At 39.4% G+C, this 25,528-nt stretch overlaps 1 long non-coding RNA gene across 1 annotated transcript in view; it reads right to left on the bottom strand.

Annotated features, from left to right (window-relative positions):
- The window catches only part of LOC307186600, a 429,363-nt gene extending 413,136 nt beyond the window's left edge, over positions 1–16,227 (bottom strand). The window contains exon 1 of the long non-coding RNA XR_013828419.1: positions 15,981–16,227. This is a non-coding gene — a long non-coding RNA (uncharacterized lncRNA). The remainder of the gene's footprint in view (positions 1–15,980) is intronic.
- Positions 16,228–25,528: the final 9,301 nt, after the last annotated feature.

The following is a 25,528-nucleotide window of genomic DNA, read 5'->3' as shown; positions in this document are numbered from 1 at the left end:
AAAAAAGACAAAGAAATATATCAAACAGATGGGACAGGTAGAAAACACAAAGTAAAATGGTAGATTTAAGATCCATCATATCAGGAATTATATTAAATGTAAATGTATTAAATGCTCCAAGTAGAAGTCAAATACTGAGACCCTAGATTTAACTTTTGCTATGTGTTGCTAATAAGAGACTTCCAAAACATAAGTGTACAGAGGACTGAAAATTTAAAAGTGGGAAAAATTCAAATAGTAACTAAAATAATGTTGTAATAATTATACCAAAAGCAAGAGAAATATATTACTGAAGATAAAGAGAGTTTCCTCATTATGATAAAAAGATTTAATACTCTGGAGATTAACAATTCTAAATTTATATGTGCTTAATAACATGCTTCAAGAGAATATATACAGTATTATTCTATTTACGTAGAGTTAAAACGGGCAACATTGTACTATATTCTTTAAAGATGCATACATAGTTTGTAAAACCATGTTGAACAAAGCAAGAAAGACATTATCACAAACACCACGATAATGGTTGCTTTCAGGAGAGAGGAAGGGTAGTATAGTTAGTAAGGAATATCCAGGAGTCTTCAGCAGGGCTGGGAAAGTTCTATCTTTTGACAGGGTGTGTTTCCAGAGGTGTCTGCTTTTAAATTGTTCACTATGCTGTACATTTATGATTTGTGCACTTCCCTGGTATATTATATTTAACATACTTTAATTAAAAAAAATTTTTTTAAAGACCTGGAATTGTCCCATAGGTATTTAATATACAGATGAGAGCTTCAGAGGGGAAGCTTGGGTTGGAGAAGCCAATACAGGGGTTGTCTTCTGAAGGCAGCAGCAGAGCCATGAGTGTGACATTTCACAGAGAACATATGGAGTGGAAGTGAGCTCTCCAGACAGAGGCTTAGGGAAAACAAACATTTACAAAACAGAAACAGACTCACAGATTTAGAGAACAAATTTATGGTTACCAGCGGGGAAGGGTGGGGGGAAGGGATAGTTAGGAAGTTTGGGATCGGTGTGTACACACTGCTATATTTAAAATGGATAACCAACAAGGACCTACTGTAGAGCACAGGGAACTCTGCTCAAAAAGCCTGGATGGGAGGGGAGTTTGGGGGAGAATGGATATATGTATATGTATGGCTGAGTCGTTTTGCCATGCACCTGAAACTAACACAACATTGTTAATCGGCTATACTCCAACATAAAATAAAAAGTTAAAGCTCAAAAATAAATAAATAAAAATTTAAAATATAAAGAATAGGTAGGTAGCTTTTAAAAGGAGCAATTGCTACGAAGGAGCAATCTCAGGGGTTGCAGAAGAGCAAAGAGAAATTAATGATTCAGAAACAAAAGGAGTAGGATGTTTCCTGATGAGGAAATAGCACCAACAAATTCACCAGCAGTAAGATAAGAAATGACAAGTAATCATGGACAAGGCAATTCAAAAGTCAATTAACTTATTAAGAATAGTTTTAGTTTCTATCAAAACCGTAACATGGAAATCAATTTATTTTCAGGAATCATAGATAAACTTTACATGTCTTAAAGACTCATGGGTTTTATCATGAGTCATGTGTTATCTTGCATCTAAATAGCTGAGAATACTGATTCACTGTTTGAAAAACCCAGCCCTTAATTTTTTGAGATACTAGTAATGCAAGTGTTAGTAATCCAGCAGTTTAACCACATAATGTGATAGAGATTGCCAATATCTTCTCCCTATTCTTTCTCCCTTCCCTTTATAATGAAAGCACTCCATTCTTTACATATTTTGCCACCCAACCCAAAGACTACATTTCCCAGCCTTTACTACAGGTAGGAGGGGCTGATGACTAAGTTCTGGCCACTGACCTGTGGAGTAGAGACTGCCAACTGTACCCCAGTATCCATTCTCCTTTTTCTTTTTTTTTTTGAATTTATGAATTTTATTTTACTTATTTTTTTATAAACCATGAACAAGTGGGGTTTATCCCAGGAATTCAAGTATTCTTCAAGATATGCAAATCAATCAATGTGATATACCATATTAACAAACTAAAGGATTAAAAACCATATGATAATCTCAATAGATGCAGAAAAAGCTTTTGACAAAATTCAACACCCATTTATGATAAAAACTCTCCAGAAAGTAGGCATAGAGGGAACCTACCTCAACATAATAAAGGCCATATACAACAAACCCACAGCAAACATCATTCTCAATGGTGAAAAACTGAAAGCACTTCCTCTAAGATCAGGAAAAAGACAAGGATGTCCACTCTCACCACTATTATTCAACATAGTTTTGGAAGTCCTAGCCACGGCAGTCAGAGAAGAAAAAGAAATAAAAGGAATACATATTGGAAAAGAAGAAGTAAAACAGTCACTGTTTGCAGATGATTCTCTATACATAGAGAATCCTAGAGTTGCCACCAGAAAACTACTAGAGCTAATCAATGCATTTGGTAAAGTTGCAGGATACAAAATCAATGCACAGAAATTTCTTGCACTGCTATACACTAACAATGAAAGATCAGAAAGAGAAATTAAGGAAACAATCCCATTCACCATTGCAACAAAAATAATAAAATACCTAGGATTAAACCTACCTAAGGAGGTAAAAGACCTGTACTCAGAAAACTATAAGACACTGATGAAAGAAATCAAAGATGACACAAACAGATGGAGAGATATACCATGTTCTTGGATTAGAAGAATCAATATTGTGAAAATGACTCTACTACCCAAAGCAATCTACAGATTCAATGTAATTCCTGTCAAATTACCAATGGCATTTTTACAGAACTAGAACAAAAAATCTTAAAATTTCTATGGAGATAAAAAAGACCCCGAATAGACAAAGGAATCTTGAGGGAAAAAAAAGGAGTTGGAGGAATCGGACTCCCTGACTTCAGACTATACTACAAAGCTACAGTAATCAAGACAATATGGTACTGGCACAAAAACAGAAATACAGATCAATGGAACAGGATAGAAAGCCCAGAGAGAAACCCATGCACCTATGGTCAACTAATCAATGACAAAGGAGGCAAGAATATACAATGGAGAAAAGACAGCCTCTTCTATAAGTGGTGCTGGGAAAACTGAACAGCTACATGTAAAAGAATGAAATGAGAACACTCCCTAACACTGTATACAAAAATAAACACAAAATGGATTAAAGACCTAAATGTAAGACTGGACACTATAAAACTCTTAGAGGAAAACACAGGAAGAACACTCTTTGACATAAATCACAGCAAAATCTTTTTTGACCCACCTCCTAGAGTAATGGAAACAAAAACAAAAATAAACAAATGGGACCTAATGAAACTTAAAAGCTTCTGCACAGCAAAGGAAACTATAAACAGGATGAAAAGACAACCCTCAGAATGGGAGAAAATATTTGCAAACGAATCAACGGTCAAAGGATTAATCTCCAAAATATATAAACAGCCCATGCAGCTCAATATTAAAAAAACAAAGAACCCAGTGAAAAAATGCGCAGAAGACCTAAATAGACATTTCTCCAAAGAAGACATACAGATGGACAAGAGGCACATGAAAAGTTGCTGATCACTAATTATTAGAGAAATGCAAATCAAAACTATAATGAGGTATCACCTCACACAGGTCAGAATGGCCATCGTCAAAAAATCTACAAACAACAAATGCTGGAGAGGGTGTGGAGAAAAGGGAACCCTCTTGCACTGTTGGTGGGAATGTAAATTGATACAGCCACTATGGAGAGCAGTATGGAGGTTCCTTAAAAAACTAAAAATAGAATTACCATTTGACCCAGCAATCCCACTGCTGGTCATATACCCAGAGAAAACCATAATTCACAAAGACACATGCACCCCACTGTTCACTGCAGCACTATTTACAATAGCCAGGACATGGACGCAACCTAAATGCCCATCGACAGATGAATGGATAAATAAGATGTGGTACGTATATACAATGGAATGGTACTCAGCCATAAAAAGGAATGAAACTGGGTCATTTGTAGAGACGTGGATGGACCTAGAGACTGTCATACAGAGTGAAGTAAGTGAGAAAGAGAAAAACAATTATCATATATTAACGCATATATGTGGAATCTAGAAAAATGGTACAGATGAACCGCTTTGCAAGGCAGAAATAGAGACAAAGCTGTAGAGAACAAACATATGGACACCAAGGGGGGAAAGCGGGGGGTAGGGGGGTGGGATGAATTGGGAGATTGCAATTGACATGTATACACTAATATGTATAAAATAGATAACTAATAAGAACCTACTGTATTAAAAAATAAAATTCAAAAAAATAAAATAAAAAATGTTCTGACTCACCCTAGATTCAATGGGGCCTTTTTTTAACCTCAGGTTACCATACTTTTAGGAAATAAATTATTTTACAAATTTATTAGAACAGAATTTTGTAGTTCCCAGAAGAGTTTCTTAGAGTAGTTTGTTTCCCTGAATCAACGTGCAGAAAGATCCTATTACATCGAACATATTGCTTCTTATTTTCATTCTGGAACAAAAGTGCCTTTTCAAACGTTGAGGGTAGGAGTGGAGAACAACCACATGGGCCATTAAATTAGCCCCTAATGTCATTGTTTTTGTGATTTCATATTTCACTTGGAATTTATCATTTTTGAGTGTTCCTGGAAGGCCCTAAATGTTATCTGCTTTTGTTACTTAAAGAAAGGAAAAGACTTGGGAGTGGTCTCTGTAAGTTCCATACCTCATCTGAGTATTAAAACAGGGCAAGACATTTATTAATGGTAATAAAGTGCATCCCAGTCTTTGCAGTGAAGTCATGTAAATTAGCACATGATTATTTACTTTTGATCAAAATGAATACCTGTTTTAGTAATTAGTATCCCTAGGTAAGGTGTATAAGCCTTCTCAACCCTTAGCTTTCTAATCTTGGAAATTATCTAGTTAATTTCAAAAAACTCTTTAATTTTTAAATAAACAGAATAAGCAAAATATTAACAGTAGTCTTTAGGAGCTGAGACAATGGCAAAACACTTTCTTATATTTTCTACATTTCTAAACTTCTTCTACTAGGCAAATATTACTGTTATAACAGGGGCAATCTGCCTTTATTTACATCCCATAGTAGTGATTCTAAAGTCAGAAATTCTCCCCCACTCCAAGGATGCACCTTAACATTATTGATTATTTTTCCAAAGTATCAAAGATTCCAAGTTTATTTACACTTTTTGAAAAACTGTAAGAAAACCAAAATACTTGGTGCTGGTCTGGATATTTTATTTTTTAGTTTATATACCGGAGGTTTATTTGACCATTAGGATCCTTTGTCAAATTTGAAAGCCTCTTTGTACGGACAAAAGCCTTCAGTGGACATAGACCGTTAACACCTCACTGCCCTAATACTCATGCATATGATTGTAGAGTTTCACAAACTCATTGTCTTACATGTAAACAATTCATTGATCTTACACAAGTAATAAAAATGATAGAAGTTTTGGAGCTAGATTGGTAAAATTCTAGGTAAAATTCTAATTTTACCACTTTCTAGGTATATGAGTTACAATTATCCACTTAACCAGATTCACTTCATGTCCTCAGGTGTAAAATGAAAATTATAATACTGACCTCATATACTGTTGGAAGGAATGAAATCAGTACTCAGTAAACATAAGTTCCTCCTACATAACTCTCCTATATAACTCTTATAAGGAAAAGTTAACTTCCTATCAGAAAACAGCGAGAAAAGCTAGCTTGGGTTATACCTATATATGAGGCCAAACGGAGACAAAAACTAATCAACTCATTCGATCATTCAAATATTTCCAAAGAACAAGTTTCAATTGCCTACGTTCACTGAGCACTTTCTACGTGCCATTATCTCTGGTCCTCACAATGCCTGTACTGGAAGGTTACTTTTATCTGTTCTATAGATGGGGAAACTGAGGCTCAGAGAGATTAAGTGACTTGCTCAAGGACACACAACAATTAAAAAGTCATGATTCAAATCCAGATTTATCTCTCTCCAAAGCCTATGATCTTAGTACTACACCATTCAGTTTTCTTTTCAACAGTGATTAATAGTGATTAATTCAGAGAGATGGAAAACCCAGTTACCTTCCCCAACTACTTCTCCAGCAGTGGTTGCTGGAACACCGTCGAAAAGGATGCTTAAGCCGAACAAGGAATTTGCAGCCAAGACTTCCCCATCTTCCTGGACTGTGTGGAACAGCAGGTATGCGTGCTACATGCCACAGGTTTGCCACGCTGGGTCACTGCCTTGTGGCAGTAACGTAGTTTGTGTTCAGTAAATACTTGTTGACTGACTGACAAAAGTACTACTTCCTAGTTTCCTTAGTCGTTCTCAGGGTCAGACAATTGTGGTATTAACATTTGTAATATGGGAGTAGCTAAAATATACTTTTATTTTTGCTATGATGTTATAATCTGTTTACGCAACTTAAGTTTTTAAAATGACCACAATGGTGTTACACAAAAAGTATTAAAGTCCTCTTTGATTCTGATGAGTTGAGAGGGGAAGTGTTAACTTTTATTTTCTGCAGTAGTAAGTGGAAGTTATTGACTCCACAGAAATAACCTAAAATCCAAAAATGTTTAAGAAACAGATAGAATGGACTCTGCTTTACACGTCTTTGCATAACCTTGAGAAAGTGGTGTAAATGTGCCTTTCTCTGTTTTCTCCATTCATGAAGTGTGTTGAAAAAACGATTATTCTCCCATCTCACAAGTCAAAGAGAGACTTCAAAAATATTTAAAATGATAAAAATGGGATGATTTTGGAAAACCTACTGAATTCCTCAGAGATGAGCACAGTACATCTATACATATACATGCTATAAACCATGTTGCTGATTACCAGGAGACTTTAGTTAACACTTAGCAGCTGGTTTGCTACAGAAACACTCCCACTCTCCCCCAAATCCACTTTCTTCTCTCCAGCATGGAGAGGGACTCTCATTCTCCCTAAAATAGATGGGCTCTGGAAGTTGTTCCACCCCGGACAGGTCCCAGGTTCACAGGTTCTCACCCAGCCCTGGGTGGTGGGAGGAGGGGTAGTTTGAGAGTTGGGGCAGCTCTGTAACTGTTGGCAAAGAGATTCGAGTGTTAAACAGAAACAGAGAGAAAAAGAAGAAAAAAATATATTATAGGACAGATGAAAAAATACTCTCCACTTACCATTTTTGGTTTAAAAAAAAAAAAAGGAATAGAAGGAAAGTGATAAGGGGAACCCAAGGATCGATTCTGGGCTGCTTGATAAAATGGAAATAATTAATCTCACTCACAGCCCCTAATCTGCTGGGTACTGGCAAGCCTCTCCTAAGGAAAGAATTCAATATTTTTATAAATGTAGAAGCAGCGGCCCCTTAATCTGAAATTGGACAGCATGTGGGAAGAGAAGAGTCTGGTTAGCAGAATTTAAAATAGGTGGGAAGAAATGGAAAGCCTAAATCAGAGTTCAAGTTTAGAAAAAGTTAGAACCCAGCTTCATTTGCATTCCAACAAATATCTGGGACACCTTTGGTTTTGAGTCTTGGTAAACTTATAAACTTCCTTTGTTCTTTTGATCACCATCCAACAATTTACCACTTGTTGCTAGCAGGGCATGGAATTTTTTAAGAGTTTCTTTTGCTTGTTTGATCCAAAGACTACAGTTCTCATCCACCTCAGTTTGTAAGTAGTATGAGGGGCCTGCATCGTACAGAATCTTGGATGGGAGAGCAGACCTTGGACGGGAAAAGGTCTTATCCACATCTGTGGTTGTCATTCATTAGCACCTGTATGCAGACAGAGACCAGCCCAGTAATTCAACATTGGAGTTGGCATCCTGTAAACTGGGAACTCACTTTGTTAATAATCACCATAAAAAATAAAGGGTGGAAAGAAGACATGTCTTGTTTATAATTTTAAAAGATAGAGAGGCAGACATCTAATCAAATATAGATTACAAACAGACATACAAAGGAAACGGCCGGCTCTAGAGAAAATGAGGAACATGAACCTCTCTGATTGAACTGCAGGATAAGAAAGCAGGCGTAGACTCATTTGCACCAGTGTACACAGGAGCCCACAGTGGATCACTGGCTCGACAGGGACCAGGCCAGATCTTTAGATCCTGGAACAATGGCAAGTTTACGGTGCCTTCCCCACACCCCAGCAATACCCTATCATAAGACACATGTAAAGAAATCCCACAATGCTCTGATTTTCCACACAACGTTATTTCTTAATGTTTTTCTCATTTTATGATGCCGTTTTTGGCAAGACTTAGGTTGCCTAATGGGTTCTCTAGTATTGGTAAGACTTGGTCATTTGCCCACAGTCAGGGAGCAGGTCCTTTTGAGCCCAAGGAAAAAGAATACTATCTAGCCCCAGCAAAAGTGGAAAGTCTGAGTAGACATCAAAGATGAATTAAAGATATGGGCTACCACGTCTGTACCAGTCACTCCCAAGGCTACTGAACTCATTCATTTTGGGTTCCCTTTTCAAGTTGGGGGTGGAGTGATCACTGGTGGGTGACCGCTGGGATCTCTTCCAGTTTGTTATAAATAGTCATGAATCTACAGGGTTCATGGAATGAGAACAAGAGGGAGAGGGGAGGAAAAAGAAGGGGCCCTACATGTGGCTTCACCTCCTCCTTCCCTTCAAATACCATTCTTACCATAACCTCAGGGTTCCTCCCACCCTAGGACCCTTTGTGCCCCTTCACTCTGGAGTTTTGCCCCAGGGCAGAGGTATCAACACTAGTTTATTGGAAGAGGGGGTGTCTCCACTTCTCCTGTATCAAGGCTGGGGGATGAGAAAAGTCTCATATTGGAAATCTGAATTCATTTCCCTATCGAAACATTATCATGCACCTTGGTTTAGCTTTGTATGTCTTTATCATTTTAAGGATCAAATAGGCTTTTGAGAGCATAACTTCTATTTAGAAGATTCCTTCAAAAAGAAGCTGCATTCGGAGTTCCAAATGACTGACCAGAAATAACTAGGAAGACTGCCTATACAGAGGAATGCTAGGGACTGTCTTTATATAAACAGCGATGCATCTAAGAAAATACTATGTGTGCCTATCAGTAGAGCAATAGCAGGTGTTGAGAATCTGGCCTACGTTTTTGAAAAAAAGTCATATATAAACTCTGATACAATGTAAAATGTACCCACTGCCAAAAGAGAGACCTCAAGTATTATATGGGATCTGAGGAGAGCGTTAGCTTCTCTGATTCTGTCTGTTTGCTCATTTTTGAAGGGAAGGAATTGATGAAGAAGAAAATATTTGACATGCACTCTGAAAAATAAGTAGAATTTCTATAAGAAATACGGCAGGAGAAGGGATTCTAGTCAGAGGGAATCAGCGTAAGCAAAGCTTAAAGGAAGAATAAAAGGAGGTGCATTTGGGAACTAGTAGGTCCAACTTGACTGGAATATGAGGCACAAGAAGTAAAGGGGGAAATGGTTTAAAAGGTAGACTCTGCCCAAACCGTTGAGATGCCACACACCACACGAACAGTCTGGATAGTTTATTTCTTTGGTACGTGAGAAAGAGCATTTCAATTTTCCCGAGGAGAAAAGAGTTATGACTGGGGAAGATTAATTTAAAGAAGAGAAGAAGCAAATCAAAGGGAAATATATGCAGTAATAGAATCAAAAAGCAAAATATTCGTACTTGTCTGGGTAAGGCGGACCTCTTTCCACTAACAAAATATTTATGTTAGTCTGGGTATGCTGAACTCTTTTCACCAACAATAAACTTAGGGCAACAGTAAAGGCGAGGTAGCAAGAAAAGAAAAAGTTCACCCTCGGTGAATACTTACCAAATTTTGCATTCATCCACCCTAGTAAATTATTTTTTAAATTTCGACATGCAAGTTAAGCCTCATGTGTTAGGGTCTGTCATAGCTTTAAATTTGAGTAAGGTCCAGGGAAGGACGGAATCTTAAAGCTTTAAAGATGGCTCTCCCAGTGTCAGAGTGGTGGCATGGAAATGCAAAGTGGTGCTGATGAGTCATTACAAAGGTGAGCTAGCTCCACGAGACCACCACAGCGTGTAGGAGGAGAAGGTAAAGGGAACTCAAAGATGACTACTACATTTCATTTGGGGTGTCTAGTTACCAGTAAGGGAACAGGTAAGTCGGGAAGGAAGATGCAAGTGTATTTTCAGCCATGATGGCTTCAGGATTACAGAAGAATGTCTAGATGGAGAAGTTCAGCAGGGGGTTGAACAGGCACCTGGGAGAGAACCTAGACCTTGGGAGTCATCTATACACAGATCTCTGCGCTGACCCTGTGAGAATGGAGGAGTCCAAGAAAGAAAATAGAAGAGTGTGAGAGGAGAAGCAATGTTATTTTCCTTAAGAGTCATAGAATCTTCTTTTCCCATCTCATCCTAACAGAGTGAAAGCCTTGCTACCTGCTTATTATGTGTCTGGGAGGGAACTGGATGTAGATGCTGATGCAGTGAGGATGTGTGAGTAGGAGGTGGAGAGGCAGAGGAAGGGTACCAGAACACTGCATCCATCGTTTGCCCAATGGCTCATGCAGGAACCTGGATTTTTCCTGGATACCATTACGGGCTCCTATGGCTGATAGGAAGTGTGCTCCCAGACTCCACAGGACATAGGGTAACCTGTTTCCAAAGAGTGCCCACCCTTCTGTGGGGGCAGAATGTGATAACTGTGGGAAGAACAGGGAAGCTGAAAGCCATGAGTCGGAAGACATCTTAGTCGTAACTCAACCGTAGCAGGGAGGTGTCACCAAAGAGAAACAGATGGAGACATAAGTGGACCAGAGTCACCTCCAGCTGGCGAAGAACCCAACACAATGACCACATCATTCTCCTGCTTAAATCCCTTTCGTGGCTTCTTTTCATCTTAGTTTGAAGACCAAACTCCTTGGTGTAACTCACAAAAATCTGCACAATTACTACTGCTAGCTCACCAAACTCAACACATGCATTTGCTCTGTGGTTCCAGGCATACTTCAACATTTCTAAACCTTTCTCAACTCTGTCCTGTCTCACAGCCTTCACACTTCCTTCTGCCTGGGATACTTCCCTCTGCACACAACCCCCAGGTTTGTCTACTTAACTCCTTCTTCAGATTTCAACTCAAACTCCCCCTCCCCCCCCACCACAGGTCAGGTCTCCTATGATCTATTATGCTCTCACAGGAATCTTCACTTTCATAGCACTTATACTGGTTCATAATCATATATTTGTGGCTATCTGTTTCATGTTTCTCAACCTCACTGGAGAGTAAACTTCATGAAGACAAAGGTCATGTCTGTTGTTTTTACCATTACATAGCTAGAGCCTCATTAAGTACCTCACACTTAGTATGGTCAGTAAACATTTATTAAACGACTTGATCCAAAAGACACCGTCTCCAGCACTATAATGAGACAAATATCATTAGCCTTACGCCATCCATACCAATATTCCTCCTTTTTATTGATGGAAAAGCCTGATGGTGGCAAAGCTCTAGAAATAAGATTTCAGCTTTCTTTAGAAACTAACATTTCTTAATATCTAAAAAGCTATTACAAATTCATAACATTAACTTTTTTGGGGGGGGGCATGCCCCGCGGCATGCGGGATCTTAGTTCCCTGACCAGGTGTCGAACCCGTGCCCCCTGCAATGGAAGCACTAAGTCCCAACCACTGGACCACCAGGGAAGTCCCACAAATTAATAACATTAACTTTAAAAATATTAACACATCAATAGAAAAAATGGACTAAATACATGACAGGTGCATACTTCACTGGCTAAGAAATACAAACGGTCATTAAACACACACAAGCATAAACTCCACTAGTAATCAAAGAACATAGGAAAGATAAGAACTACATATATTCTTATATATTCATTCAATTTCTTTTAGTAATTAAGAACTACTAGTCAGAATCTAAAAAACAAAACAAACAAACAAAACCAAACAGAAAAAGACTCATGGAGACAGAGAACAAACTGTTGTTCACAATAGGGGAGGGTGTTGGGGGTGGACAAAACAGGTGAAGGGGATTAAGAGGCACAAACTTCCAATTATAATTAAGTCACAGAGATGCAATAATATACAAAACAGGTAATATCGTCAATAATATTAAAGGGTGACAGATAGCTAGTCTTAGCACGCTGATCATCTCGTAATGTAGGTAAATGTCGAATCACTATGTTGTACACTCGAAACTAATATAATGTATGTCAATTATATTTAAATTTTAAAAAAAGAACTGTACAAGTAATCCTTGACAGTTTTTACATGTAGAAATGAACAGAGAAGGAACTCCATTGTCTAGTAATGCCGTCCCGGTAGTGACTAAATCTCCTGCCTACAACAACTTTAAACAAAAAACAACGGATGAAATGATCGAAGTACCAACAAGGTAGGAAGGAATTACTACACCGAAGAAAAGAGAAAAGAACAACTCAAGAGAGAAAAGAGTCCCTGAAAGATGCTTTTGCTCTTTAGACATCTGTCAGGCTCTGAAAATTTTAACTTTCATTTTTACGGCCTCCCAGGTCAACAGGAATAGAAATCAAAGCCCTGTCTTCCAGAAAATAAGAATTCATTTGGAAATGCTTCCCACAAAAAAACATTTGGACTCCAAAGGATTACACATACTTCAAGTCAGCCCTTGCACAGTCTCATAGTCCAGAACTAACTTTTCAAAAACAATGAGCTAAGGAACACACACGTGTGTGCATGCACACACACACACACATATGCACACACACAACATGAGCAAGAACAGAAACCACAAAATGAAAAACAGATCCACTAAGACTTCAGAAATTGCAATAATCAGACTCATTATACGGCAGCAAAACCTTATCGTCCAAATCCAAGCAAAGTAGTATGAGAAAGGTAAAATGAAGGCCAACATTACTCAGACATAGAGGCAAAAATCCCAAACAAAATAGTTGCAAACCGAATCTAGTAATACATAAAACCACATACTATAGCAGCATCAAATTAGGTTTATCCAAGAAATGCAAGGTGGGTTTAACATTGGAAATATCTGAGCACTGAGATCAGAAATACCCAGGCATTTAATGGGTAAGACTCTTCCTCTGGACACACTTCAATAGATACTATGACTCTATTACATTTGCAGGTCTACAGTTGGCCATCCCTTTTCTACTAACTCCTTCTGGCTTTAGCTATGTTCATAAAATATTAATATATTCAATTATGTTATAGCAGAGGTTGTAAAGTGGAGACTTTGGGTCAAATTCAGCCCACAGTTGGTTTTTGTTTGGCCTGTGGTGTTTTAAAGAAAGTGAAGCCAACATTTACAAATTGAGAAATTTCAATAAATCCTGGTTTGGGGACTTCTTTCAAAAAACAGGAATATCTGGCAATAATGGCCCCTAGGTTTACCTGGAAACTATCAGCTACAGCTGAGGAATAGCTGCTCCTGTTAGATAAGGTATGTATTCTCCTGTTCACTGAGAACTCTGCCGGTCTGGCCACGTGTCACTTGCCATTAATCTGTATGTGTTCTTTTTTTCTCCCTCTTAGAGTAAACTTGAGAGAAAAATAAAACATGTGTTGTTCTGTCTTGCCGATGAGAGAAAAAAGGAAACTAGACAAAGAGAGGCCTATGTGTCAAAGAAAAGTAAAGGAAAGCACATGTTTTTGTGAAAGTGAAGCCTATCACTTCGTGTTCAGTATGTTAAACCTGGTCAGCTTCACTCCTTTATAGGACCTGCCTGGATCTGCAGGCATACGTTTGCGACCTTTGGGTTATAGTCACGTCCAAATGGCATGGAGACAGTCTGCCTCATTCTAGGGACTGTCTACTTTTATATTCTGTTATGTGTTGACTTTACAATTTAACTTTCAGAACGCAGTCTTATTTCCCTAATTCCCTAGCTCCTGAGATGCACCTCTCTAGCCCCCAAATGCTGATAGTACTTACAAGTCACCATTGTTACTTATCATTTATCTTGAACTTAGACTGAAAAGCAGCTAACACCTCTGTTCTCTTTTCTCCCCTTGTTTCCTCCCCCCTCACCCCAAAATAAGCTGTTACCGAATCTGAGAAAAGAAAAATGTTGACAGGAATGTTTACACCGTGACCACAATATATAATAGTAAGCTGGTATCTCAAGTGGGAGTTGATTCTCATAAACATTTGTTCAAAATACATAAGTATTATTACGACATGTGAGGCGGTAACTAGACTTATTTTAGACTGTTTTGTCTAATGGACGGGTAATAGTTACTTTTCATAATGTTGTCCCTGCTCTTTGGGGAAGTTATCACCAGTGACAATTATAATCTCACAATATGAAAAGCCAGCCCAAGCCTACAAAGCAAGACCATGTCTCTTCATCCATGTTTTCCCAATAAAGCAGTGAACCTCAGATTGAATGAGCCAATGAATGGACAAGCAGATGGTAAAGCCTGTTTCCAGTCTTGCTTCTTCTATTATAATACCATCATGTGGTATTTATAATAGGGCTTCTGTCCTGACATTTACTGATGCTGAAATACAGACTTCAAAAAATTTTTAATGGTATTTCAATCCAAGGCCCCAGAATTGTCTGCTTTCATTTAAAGACATATCCAGAATGCAGTTGACTTTCCTTTAGGTGAATACATTTGGAAAGAAGCTATAAAGATGGTATATACAAACGACTAGATGTCAAATTGGAGACGCTGTGCCAGAATACATGGTTTATATAGCTTGTACTCACAGGCTTGATTTCTTCTGTTTAGACTCAACCACGAGAGAGAGCAAGAGAGGGCCAGAAGTGTGTGTGTCTTATACAGTGAAGCTTGAATAGAGCAATATTTGTTTTAAGGGTTAGTTGTATAAACAGACATGAAAGCCATCTGTTTGCCCCATAAGTGCTACTTAAAATTTATAACAAAGGACAAAGTACATTTCAGCAGACAACAGAATATAGGTCAAGATCACACAATAGTTAGTATAGCAGCACTAGAATCCTAGGTGTCCCAAGTCCAAGTCCAAATCCAGTAGCCTGTAACATTTTGCAACAGGGAGTTAGAATCTGAGAATAAAATTGTATGCAGAGGGCTTCCCTGGTGGCGCAGTGGTTGAGAGTCCACCTGCCGATGCAGGGGACACGGGTTCGTGCTCCGGTCCAGGAAAATCCCACATGCCGTGGAGCGGCTGGGCCCGTGAGCCATGGCCGCTGAGCCTGCGCGTCTGGAGCCTGTGCTCCACAACGGGAGACGCCGCAACAGTGAGAGGCCCGCGTACCTCAAAAAAAAAAAAAAATTGTATGCAGAAAGGTCAGTGTTTTAACTGTTAAGTTGTGTTTACCACCTTTAAGAAAGGTAGCAAGTATGCATAGTTCTTAGAATGGCAGTAGACGCTAGAGTGAACAAGTGACTCACAGAAGATATAAAGACACTCTGTTTCAGAGGCTTCCGGCAAGATAGCGGAAGAGTAAGACGCGGAGATCACCTTCCTCCCCACAGATACACTAGAAATACATCTACGTGGAACAACTCCTACAGAACACCTACTGAACCCTGGCACAAGACCTCAGACCTCCCAAAAGGCAAGAAACTCCCCACGTACCTGGGTAGGGCAAAAGAAAAAAGAAAAAACAGAGACAAAAGGATACGAATGGGACCTGCACCAGTGGGAGAGAGCTGTGAAGGGGGAAATGTTTCCACACACCAGAAGCCCCTTCGCGGGCGGAGACTGCGGCTGGCGGAGGGGGAAAGCTTTGGAGCCCCGGAGGAGAGCACAGCAACAGGAGTGCGGAGGGCAAAGCGGAGAGATTCCCGCACAGAGGATCGGTGCCGACCCGCACTCACCAGCCTGAGAGGCTTGTCTGCTCACCCGCTGGGGCGGGCGGGGCTGCGAGCTGAGGCTCGGGCTTCGGTCGGAGCGCTGGGAGAGGACTGGGGTTGGCGGCCTGAACACAGCCTGCAGGGGGTTAGTGCGCCATGGCTAGCCGGCAGGGAGTCCGGGGAAAAGTCTGGACCTGCCGAAGAGGCAGGAGACTTTTTCTTACCTCTTTGTTTCCTGGTGCGCGAGGAGAGGGGATTCAGAGCGCTGTTTGAAGGAGCTCCAGAGACGGGCGCGAGCCGCGGCTAAAAGCGCGCACCCCAGAGACGGGCATGAGACACTAAGGCTGCTGCTGCTGCCACCAGGAAGCCTGTGTGCGAGCACAGGTCACTATCCACACCCCCTTTCCGGGGAGCCTGTGCAGCCCACCACTGCCAGGGTCCCGGGATCCAGGAACAACTCCTCCGGGAGAAAGCACGGCGTGCCTCAGGCTGGTGCAACGTCATGACGGCCTCTGCTGCCGCAGGCCCGCCCCGCACTCCGTGCCCCTCCCTCTCCGCGGCCTGATGAGCCAGAGCCCCCGAATCAGCGGCTCCTTTAACCCCGTCCTGTCTGAGTGAAGAACAAACGCCCTCCAGCGACCTACACGCAGAGGCGGGGCCACATCCAAAGCTGAGCCCCGGGAGCTGCGAGAACAAAGAAAAGAAAGGGAAATCTCTCCCAGCAGCCTCAGAAGCGGCGGATTAAAGCTCCACAATCAACCTGATGTACCTGCATCTGTGGAATACCTGAATAGACAACGAATCATCCCAAATTAAGGAGGTGGACTTTGAGAGCAAGATTTATGATTTTTTTCCGCTTTTCCTCTTTTTGTGAGTGTGTATGTGTATGCTTCTGTGTGAGATTTTGTCTGTATAGCTTTGCTTCCACCATTTGTCCTAGGCTTCTATCCGTCCGTTTTCTTTGTGTTTCTAACTTTTTTCTTTTTTTCTCTTAATAATTATTTTTTATTTCAATGACTTTATTATATTTTATCTTATTTTATTTTGCTTTAACTCCTTTTTTTTCTTCCTTCCCTCCTTCCTTCCTTCCTCCCTCCATCCCTCCCTCCCTCCTTTCTTTCTTTCTGTCTTTCTCTCTTTCTACTTCTACTAATTCTTTCTTTCTACTTTTTCTCCCTTTTATTCTGAGCTGTGTGGATGAAAGGCTCTTGGTGCTGCAGCTAGGAGTCAGTGCTGTGCCTCTGAGGAGGGAGAGCCAACTTCAGGACACTGGTCCACAAGAGACCTCCAGCTCCACATAATATCAAACGGTGAAAATCTCCCAGAGATCTCCATCTCAACACCAGCACCCAGCTTCACTCAACGACCAGCAAGCTACAGTGCTGGACATCCTATACCAAACAACTAGCAAGACATGAACACAACATTACCCATTAGCAGAGAGGCTGCCTAAAATCATAATAAGTCCACAGACACACCCAAACACACCACCAGACGTGGACCTGCCCACCAGAAAGACAAGATCCAGCCTCATCCACCAGAACACAGGCACTAGTCCCCTCCACCAGGAAGCCTACACAACCCACTGAACAAACCTTAGCCACTGGGGACAGACACCAAAAACAACAGGAACTACAAACCTGCAGTCTGCAAAAAGGAGACCCCAAACACAGTAAGATAAGCAAAATGAGAAGACAGAAAAACACACAGCAGATGAAGAAGAAAGATAAAAACCAACCAGACCTAACAAATGAAGAGGAAATAGGCAGTCTACCTGAAAAAGAATTCAGAGTAATGATAGTAAAGATGATCCAAAATCATGGAAATAGAATAGACAAAATGCAAGAAACATTTAACAACGACCTAGAAGAACTAAAGATGAAACAAAGAATGATGAACAACACAATAAATGATATGAAAAATACTCTAGATGGGATCAATAGCAGAATAACTGAGGCAGACGAACGGATAAGTGACCTGGAAGATAAAATAGTGGAAATAGCTACTGCAGAGCAGAATAAAGAAAAAAGAATGAAAAGAACTGAGGACAGTCTCAGAGACCTCTGGGACAACATCAAACGTGCCAACATTTGAATTATAGGGGTTCCAGAAGAAGAAGAGAAAAAGAAAGGGACTGAGAAAATATTTGAAGAGATTATAGTTGAAAACTTCCCAAATATGGGAAAGGAAATAGTAATCAAGTCCAGGAGGCACAGAGAGTCCCATACAGGATAAATCCAAGGAGAAACACACCAAGACACACATTAATCTAACTGTCAAAAATTAAATACAAAGAAAACATATTAAAAGCAGCAAGGGAAAAACAACAAATAACACACAAGGGAATGCACATAAGGTTAACAGCTGATCTTTCAGCAGAAACTCTGCAAGCCAAAAGGTACTGGCAGGACATATTTAAAGTGATGAAGGAGAAAAACCTGCAACCAAGAGTACTCTACCCAGCAAGGATCTCATTCAGATTTGATGGAGAAATTAAAACCTTTACAGACAAGCAAAAGCTGAGAGAGTTCAGCACCACCAAACCAGCTTTACAACAACTGCTAAAGGAACTTCTCTAGGCAAGAAACAAAAGAGAAGGCAAAGAACTACAATAACGAACCCAAAACAATCAAGAAAATGGGAATAGGAACATACATATCGATAAATACCTTAAATGTAAATGGACTAAATGCTCCCACCAAAAGACACAGATTGGTTGAATGGATACAAAAACAAGACCCATATATTTGCTGTCTACAAGAGACCCACTTCAGACCTAGAGACACATACAGACTGAAAGTGAGGAGATGGAAAATATATTCCATGCAAATGGAAACCAAAAGAAAGCTGGAGTAGCATTTCTCATATCAGACAAAATAGACTTTAAAATAAAGACTATTAGAAGAGACAAAGAAGGACACTACATAATGATCAAGGGATCAACCCAAGAAGAAGATATAACAATGGTAAATATTTATGCACCCAACATAGGAGCACCTCAATACATAAGGCAAATACTAACAGCCATAAAAGGGGAAATCGACAGTAACACATTCATAGTAGGGGACTTTAACACCCCACTTTCACCAATGGACAGATCATCCAAAATGAAAATAAATAAGGAGACACAAGCTTTAAATAATATATTAAACAAGATGGATTTAATTGATATTTATAGGACATTCCATCCAAAAACAACAGAATACACATTTTTCTCAAGTGCGCATGGAACATTCTCCAGGATAGATCATATCTTGGGTCACAGATCAAGTCTTGGTAAATTTAAGAAAATTGAAATTGTATCAAGTATCTTTTCCGACCACAACGCTATGAGACTAGATATCATTTACAGGAAAAGGTCTGTAAAAAATGCAAACACAAGGAGGCTAAACAATACACTACTTAATAATGAACTGATCACTGAAGAAATCAAAGAGGAAATCAAAAAATACCTAGAAACAAAGGACAATGGAGACACGACGACCCAAAACCTATGGGATGCAGCAAAAGCAGTTCTAAGAGGGAAGTTTATAGCAATACAATCCTACCTTAAGAAACAGGAAACATCTCGAATAAACAACCTAACTTTGCACCTAAAGCAATTAGAGAAAGAAGAACAAAAAATCCCCAAAGTTAGCAGAAGGAAAGAAATCATAAAAATCAGATCAGAAATAAATGAAAAAGAAATGAAGGACACGATAGCAAAGATCAGTAAAACTAAAAGCTGGTTCTTTGAGAAGATAAACAAAATTGATAAACCATTAGCCAGACTCATCAAGAAAGAAAGGGAGAAGACTTCAATCAATATAATTAGAAATGAAAAAGGAGAAGTAACAACTGACACTGCAGAAATACAAAAGATCATGAGAGATTACTACAAGCAACTCTATGCCAATAAAATGGACAACCTGGAAGAAATGCACAAATTCTTAGAAATGCACAACTGGCCAAGACTGAATCAGGAAGAAACAGAAAATATGAACAGACCAATCACAAGCACTGAAATTGAAACTGTGATTAAAAATCTTCCAACAAACAAAAGCCCAGGACCAGATGGCTTCACAGGCGAATTCTATCAAACATTTAGAGAAGAGCTAACACCTATCCTTCTCAAACGCTTCCAACATATAGCAGAGGGAGGAACACTCCAAAACTCATTCTACAAGGCCACCATCACCTTGCTACCAAAACCAGACAAGGATGTCACAAAGAAAGAAAACTACAGGCCAATATCACTGATGAACATAGATACAAAAATCCACAACAAAATACTAACAAACAGAATCCAACAGCACATTTAAACGTATCATACACCATGATCAAGTGGGGTTTATTCCAGGAATGCAAGGATTCTTCAATATACACAAACCAATCAACATGATACACCATATTAACAAATTGAAGGAGAAAAACCATATGATTATCTCAATAGATGCAGAGAAAGCTTTCGACAAAATCCAACACCCATTTATGATAAAAACCCTGCAGAAAGTAGACATAGAGGGAACTTTCCTAAACATAATAAAGGCCATATATGACAAGCCCACAGCCAACATCGTCCTCAATGGTGAAAAACTGAAAGCATTTCCACTAAGATCAGGAACAAGACAAGGTTGCCCACTCTCACCACTCTTATTCAACATAATTTTGGAAGTTTTAGCCACAGCAATCAGAGAAGAAAAGGAAATAAAAGGAATCCAAATCGGAAAAGAAGAAGTAAAGCTGTCACTGTTTGCAGATGACATGATACTATAGAGAATCCTAAAGATGCTACCAGAAAACTACTAGAGCTAATCAGTGATTTTGGTAAAGTAGCAGGATACAAAATTAATGCACAGAAATCTCTGGCATTCCTATACACTAATGATGAAAAATCTGAAAGTGAAATCAAGAGAACACTCCCATTTACCATTGCAACAAAAAGAATAAGATATCTAGGAATAAACCTACCTAAGGAGACAAAAGACCTGTATGCAGAAAATTATAAGACGCTGATGAAAGAAATTAAAGATGATACAAATAGATGGAGAGATATAGCATGGTCTTGGATTGGAAGAATCAACATTGTGAAAATGACTCTACTACCCAAAGCAATCTACAGATTCAATGCAATCCCTATCAAACTACCACTGGTATTTTTCACAGAACTAGAACAAAAAATTTCACAATTTGTATGGAAACACAAAAGACCCTGAATAGCCAAAGCAATCCTGAGAATGAAAAACGGAGCTGGAGGAATCAGGCTCCCTGACTTCAGACTATACTACAAAGCTACAGTAATCAAGACAGTATGGTACTGGCACAAAAACAGAAAGATCAATGGAACAGGATAGAAAGCCCAGAGATAAACCCACACACATATGGTCACCTTATCTTTGATAAAGGAGGCAGGAATGTACAGTGGAGAAAGGACAGCCTCTTCAATAAGTGGTGCTCGGAAAACCGGACAGGTACATGTAAAAGTATGAGATTAGATAACACCCTAACACCATACACAAAAATAAGCTCAAAATGGATTAAAGACCTAAATGTAAGGCCAGACAGTATCAATCTCTTAGAGAAAAACATAGGCAGAACACTCTATGACATAAATCACAGCAAGATCCTTTCTGACCCACCTCCTAGGAAAATGGAAATAAAAACAAAAATAAACAAATGGGAGCTAATGAAACTTCAAAGCTTTTGCACAGCAAAGTAAACCATAAACAAATCAAAAGACAGCCCTCAGAATGGGAGAAAATACTTGCAGATGAAGGAACTGACAAAGGACTAATCTCCAAAATTTATAAGCAGCTCATGCAGCTCAATAACATAAAAACAAACAACCCAATCCAAAAATGGGCAGAAGACCTAAATAGACATTTCTCCAAAGAAGATATACAGACTGCCAACAAACACATGAAAGAAAGCTCAACATCATTAATCATTAGAGAAATGCAAATCAAAACTACAATGAGATATCATCTCACACCAGTCAGAAAGGCCATCATCAAAAAATCTAGAAACAATAAATGCTGGAGAGGGTGTGGAGAAAAGGGAACCCTCCTGCACTGCTGGTGGGAATGTAAATTGATACAGCCACTGTGGAGAACAGTATGGACGTTCCTTAAAAAACTACAAATAGAACTACCATATGACCCAGCAATCCCACTACTGGGCATATACCCTCAGAAAACCATAATTCAAAAAGGGTCATGTACCCAAATGTTCATTGCAGCTCTATTTACAATAGCCCGGAGATGGAAACAACCTAAGTGTCCATCATTGGATGAATGGATAAAGAAGATGTGGCACATATATATACGATGTAATATTATTCAGCCATAAAAAGAAATGAAATTGAGGTATTTGTAATGAGGTGGATAGACCTAGAGTCTGTCATACAGAGTGAAGTAACTCAGAAAGAGAAAGACAAATACCTTATGATAACACATATATATGGAATTTAAGAAAATAAAATGTCATGAAGAACCTAGGGGTAAGACAGGAATAAAGACACAGACCTACTAGAGAATGGACTTGAGGATATGGGGAGGGGGAAACGTAAGCTGTGAGAAAGCAAGAGAGAGGCATGGACATATATACACTACCAAATGTAAAGTAGATAGCTAGTGGGAAGCAGCCGCATAGCACAGGGAGATCAGCTCGGTGCTTTGTGACTGCCTGGAGGGGTGGGATAGGGAGGGTGGGAGGGAGGGAGATGCAAGAGGGAAGAGATATGGGAACATATGTATAACTGATTCACTTTGTTATAAAGCAGAAACTAACACACCATTGTAAAGCAATTATACTCCAATAAAGATGTAAAAAAAAAAAAAAGAAGATATAAAGAGGTTACTAAGTGGACACACCAGTGTTTTTGACTGCAAATACTAATTCAAGTAAATTTTCCCCTAAAATCTGAAAAAGTAGCTGCATCACCCAAGATGTTCACGGTATTAACAAAACAACTTCTCCAATAACAGTCCTGTGTGCTCTGAGAGAAAAACTTTCCACCTCATAATAAGTGTGCAGAACATTCCAAATGTGCAAATTAGATATAGACTATTTCACGAATATGATATTAAGAAAGGTCATGTTGAGGACTTCCCTGGTGCTCCAAGGGTTAAGAATCCGTCTTGTAATGCAGGCCAGGGGAACTAAGATCCCACGTACCGCGGGGCAACTAAGCCCGCGTGCCGCAACTACTGAGCCCACACGTTACAAATAGAGAGAAGCCTGCATGCTGCAACGAAAGATCTCGTATGCCACAACTAAGACCCGACACAGCCAAAAAATAAATATTAAAAAAAAACTCATTGAGCTGTACACTTAAGATTTGGATACTTTAATTACTTCATTATATGTATGTTCTAATTCAATAAAAAAGGGGTGAACAGACACACAAAATGAAAGGTCATGTTGGCAATATTAGAATAGAAACACTGATTCCTTGTACATAGGTGTTACATATGTTTTAGGAAATAGTCCCTTTATTTGGAGACAGTTTAAAAAGTAAATTAAGGAGCCCCTCCAGATGTCATTAAGAAGCCAGATTAGAATAAAATTGAAATGAAATAAACTTAAATTACAACATATTTGAAAACGTGTGATATGAGAAGGGAAGTAGGAATTAATCAACCAGTGATAATTATGGAGCTTACAATTTTGTCATTGTGTCCCTAGCGATGTATAGGAAAAAGATATAGTAACATTTTGACCAAGGAGGTGTGTAGTAAACCAGGTAGATTTGGTTGAGGTCAAGTATGACAAAACATTTCCCAGGTTATGACAGCCAGTATCTCTAAAAAAACAAATAATTTCCTTTCCGATCACTTCTACAACCAACCTTCTGGCCTTAATTCAGTCTCCCTGGTAAGTTCATCTACCAGGGAGAAAATGTATTGATAGGCCATTAGGAATATTTGGCCCATTTGGCAGTTATAACTATAAAGTAAATTAATAAATTGTCTTTTAGGCGCACCTTAGTGTCCTGCAAGTTTTATTAAATTGTCTCAAATATCCAATGTCCTTATCACCTTCAGTGAGTATACTCGCAACGCCTCAAATCATAAGCTTAAAGGGCAGATCTTGAACTGTGGTAACCTCACTAGGAGACACAGCCCAGGGGGCCCAGCCTGGATAGGTTGTTAGTGTCTAATCAGAATCGTTATAATCACCAGGCCCAGAGCTCATGTTTACCACTTGCTGTATGCATTTCTTAATAACTCAGCCAAGGTCAACAGTGTCTCCTGCAAGTCTTCTCATCAATCCAGAGAGAGTTTTCTCATGTGAGTGCTTCCACTGTATGATTTTGTGATCATCCAACTTTCACCTCTAAGAATGGGGGACGGGGAGGAAGGAAGAGGGAAGGAGGGAGAGGAGAAGGGAAGGGTGGTTGGGAGGAAGAAGGGGAAAGAGAGGGAAGGGAGAAATGAAGAGAGGTAAAAAGGAAGAGAGAGAGGCAGGAAGGGGAGAGGGAGTGGGAGAGGGAAGGAAAGAAGGAAAGGAAAGGAGTATGAGTTCAGGAGCCTCAGCTCAAGTTTGAATCCTAGGTCTACTCCTTACTAGCTGTGTGAACTTGACCAAGGAACTATCTTAGTCATTTAGTGTCCTCATCTGAATAATGGAGATAATAGGATTTACTTCCTATCATGTGGGGATTAGAGTTACTACGTAAAAATACTTAGGACGGTGCCTGACACATTGTGAACGGTTTCACATTTTATTCCTAATAAATTTTCTAATCGACTGCACTTTCGCATTTTGCTATAGAAACTGAGAAACTGTAAAAATCCTAAAACCAATTTCTCAAGTGCAGCAAATAAAGCCCAATGCCCACTGATTAGGAAAACAATACTTATTTCTGTAAATATAAAAATAACAGGGCTTCCCTGGTGGCGCAGTGGCTGAGAGTCCGCCTGCCGATGCAGGGGACACGAGTTCGTGCCCCGGTCCGGGAAAATCCCACATGCCACGGAGCGGCTGGGCCCGTGAGCCACGGCCGCTGAGCCTACGCGTCCGGAGCCTGTGCTCCGCAACGGGAGAGATCACAACAGGAAGAGGCCCGCGTACCGCAAAAAAATAAATAAATAAAAAATAACAGGTGAGGCTGTGCTTGTTAAATTTTAATGTGCATAGGAATCAACTGGGCATCTTGTTAAAATGCAGATTCTGATTCCATTGGCCTGAGGCAAGGAGAGTCTGCATTTCTTACAAGTTCCCAGGTGATGTCGGTGCTGCTGGTCTGTGGGCCACACTTTGAGTAGCCAGACTGTAGACAGTTTGATTCAAAGGGAAAAAAATAATAGGAGGAAGGAAGTAAAATAGAATAATATATTTAAAATGCTAGGGGAATGGCCACCAGTGGGGAGTACTCCATAATCAGCTGTATTATTGTTGCTCAGAAGGCATTCTAGGCATGCCGTAGATTGCACAATACATTTATTTCAAATATGTGTTATACATGTGTATATGTGTGTATATATGTATATAAACTGCATTTGTTTACGTTTTGTTCATGCTTAACTGCACTTAGGGAGCATCTTATTGAAAAAAAATCCTGCCAATACTTTTGTTATGAGAATCATTAGCTAATTTACTGATAGTTTATTTACATATTATTTAGAATACAAAATTAATATAGTCTCATTGGAAAAATTCAATTATCTCAGAAGCCTATTCATTTAAAATGGAAAATTCCCCACTTCACCCTTAAAAATTCTAAGCTCCTAGGCTAGTAACTATTAAGAGTTTGGTGTGACACTTTAAAATATTTTTTATTCTTATATAT

Source organism: Stenella coeruleoalba (assembly GCF_951394435.1).
Source record: "Stenella coeruleoalba genome assembly, chromosome: 1".
NCBI lineage: Eukaryota > Metazoa > Chordata > Mammalia > Artiodactyla > Delphinidae > Stenella > Stenella coeruleoalba.
The sequence above is the reverse complement of the archived record's forward strand: the minus strand, read 5'-3'. Positions and strand labels throughout refer to the sequence as shown.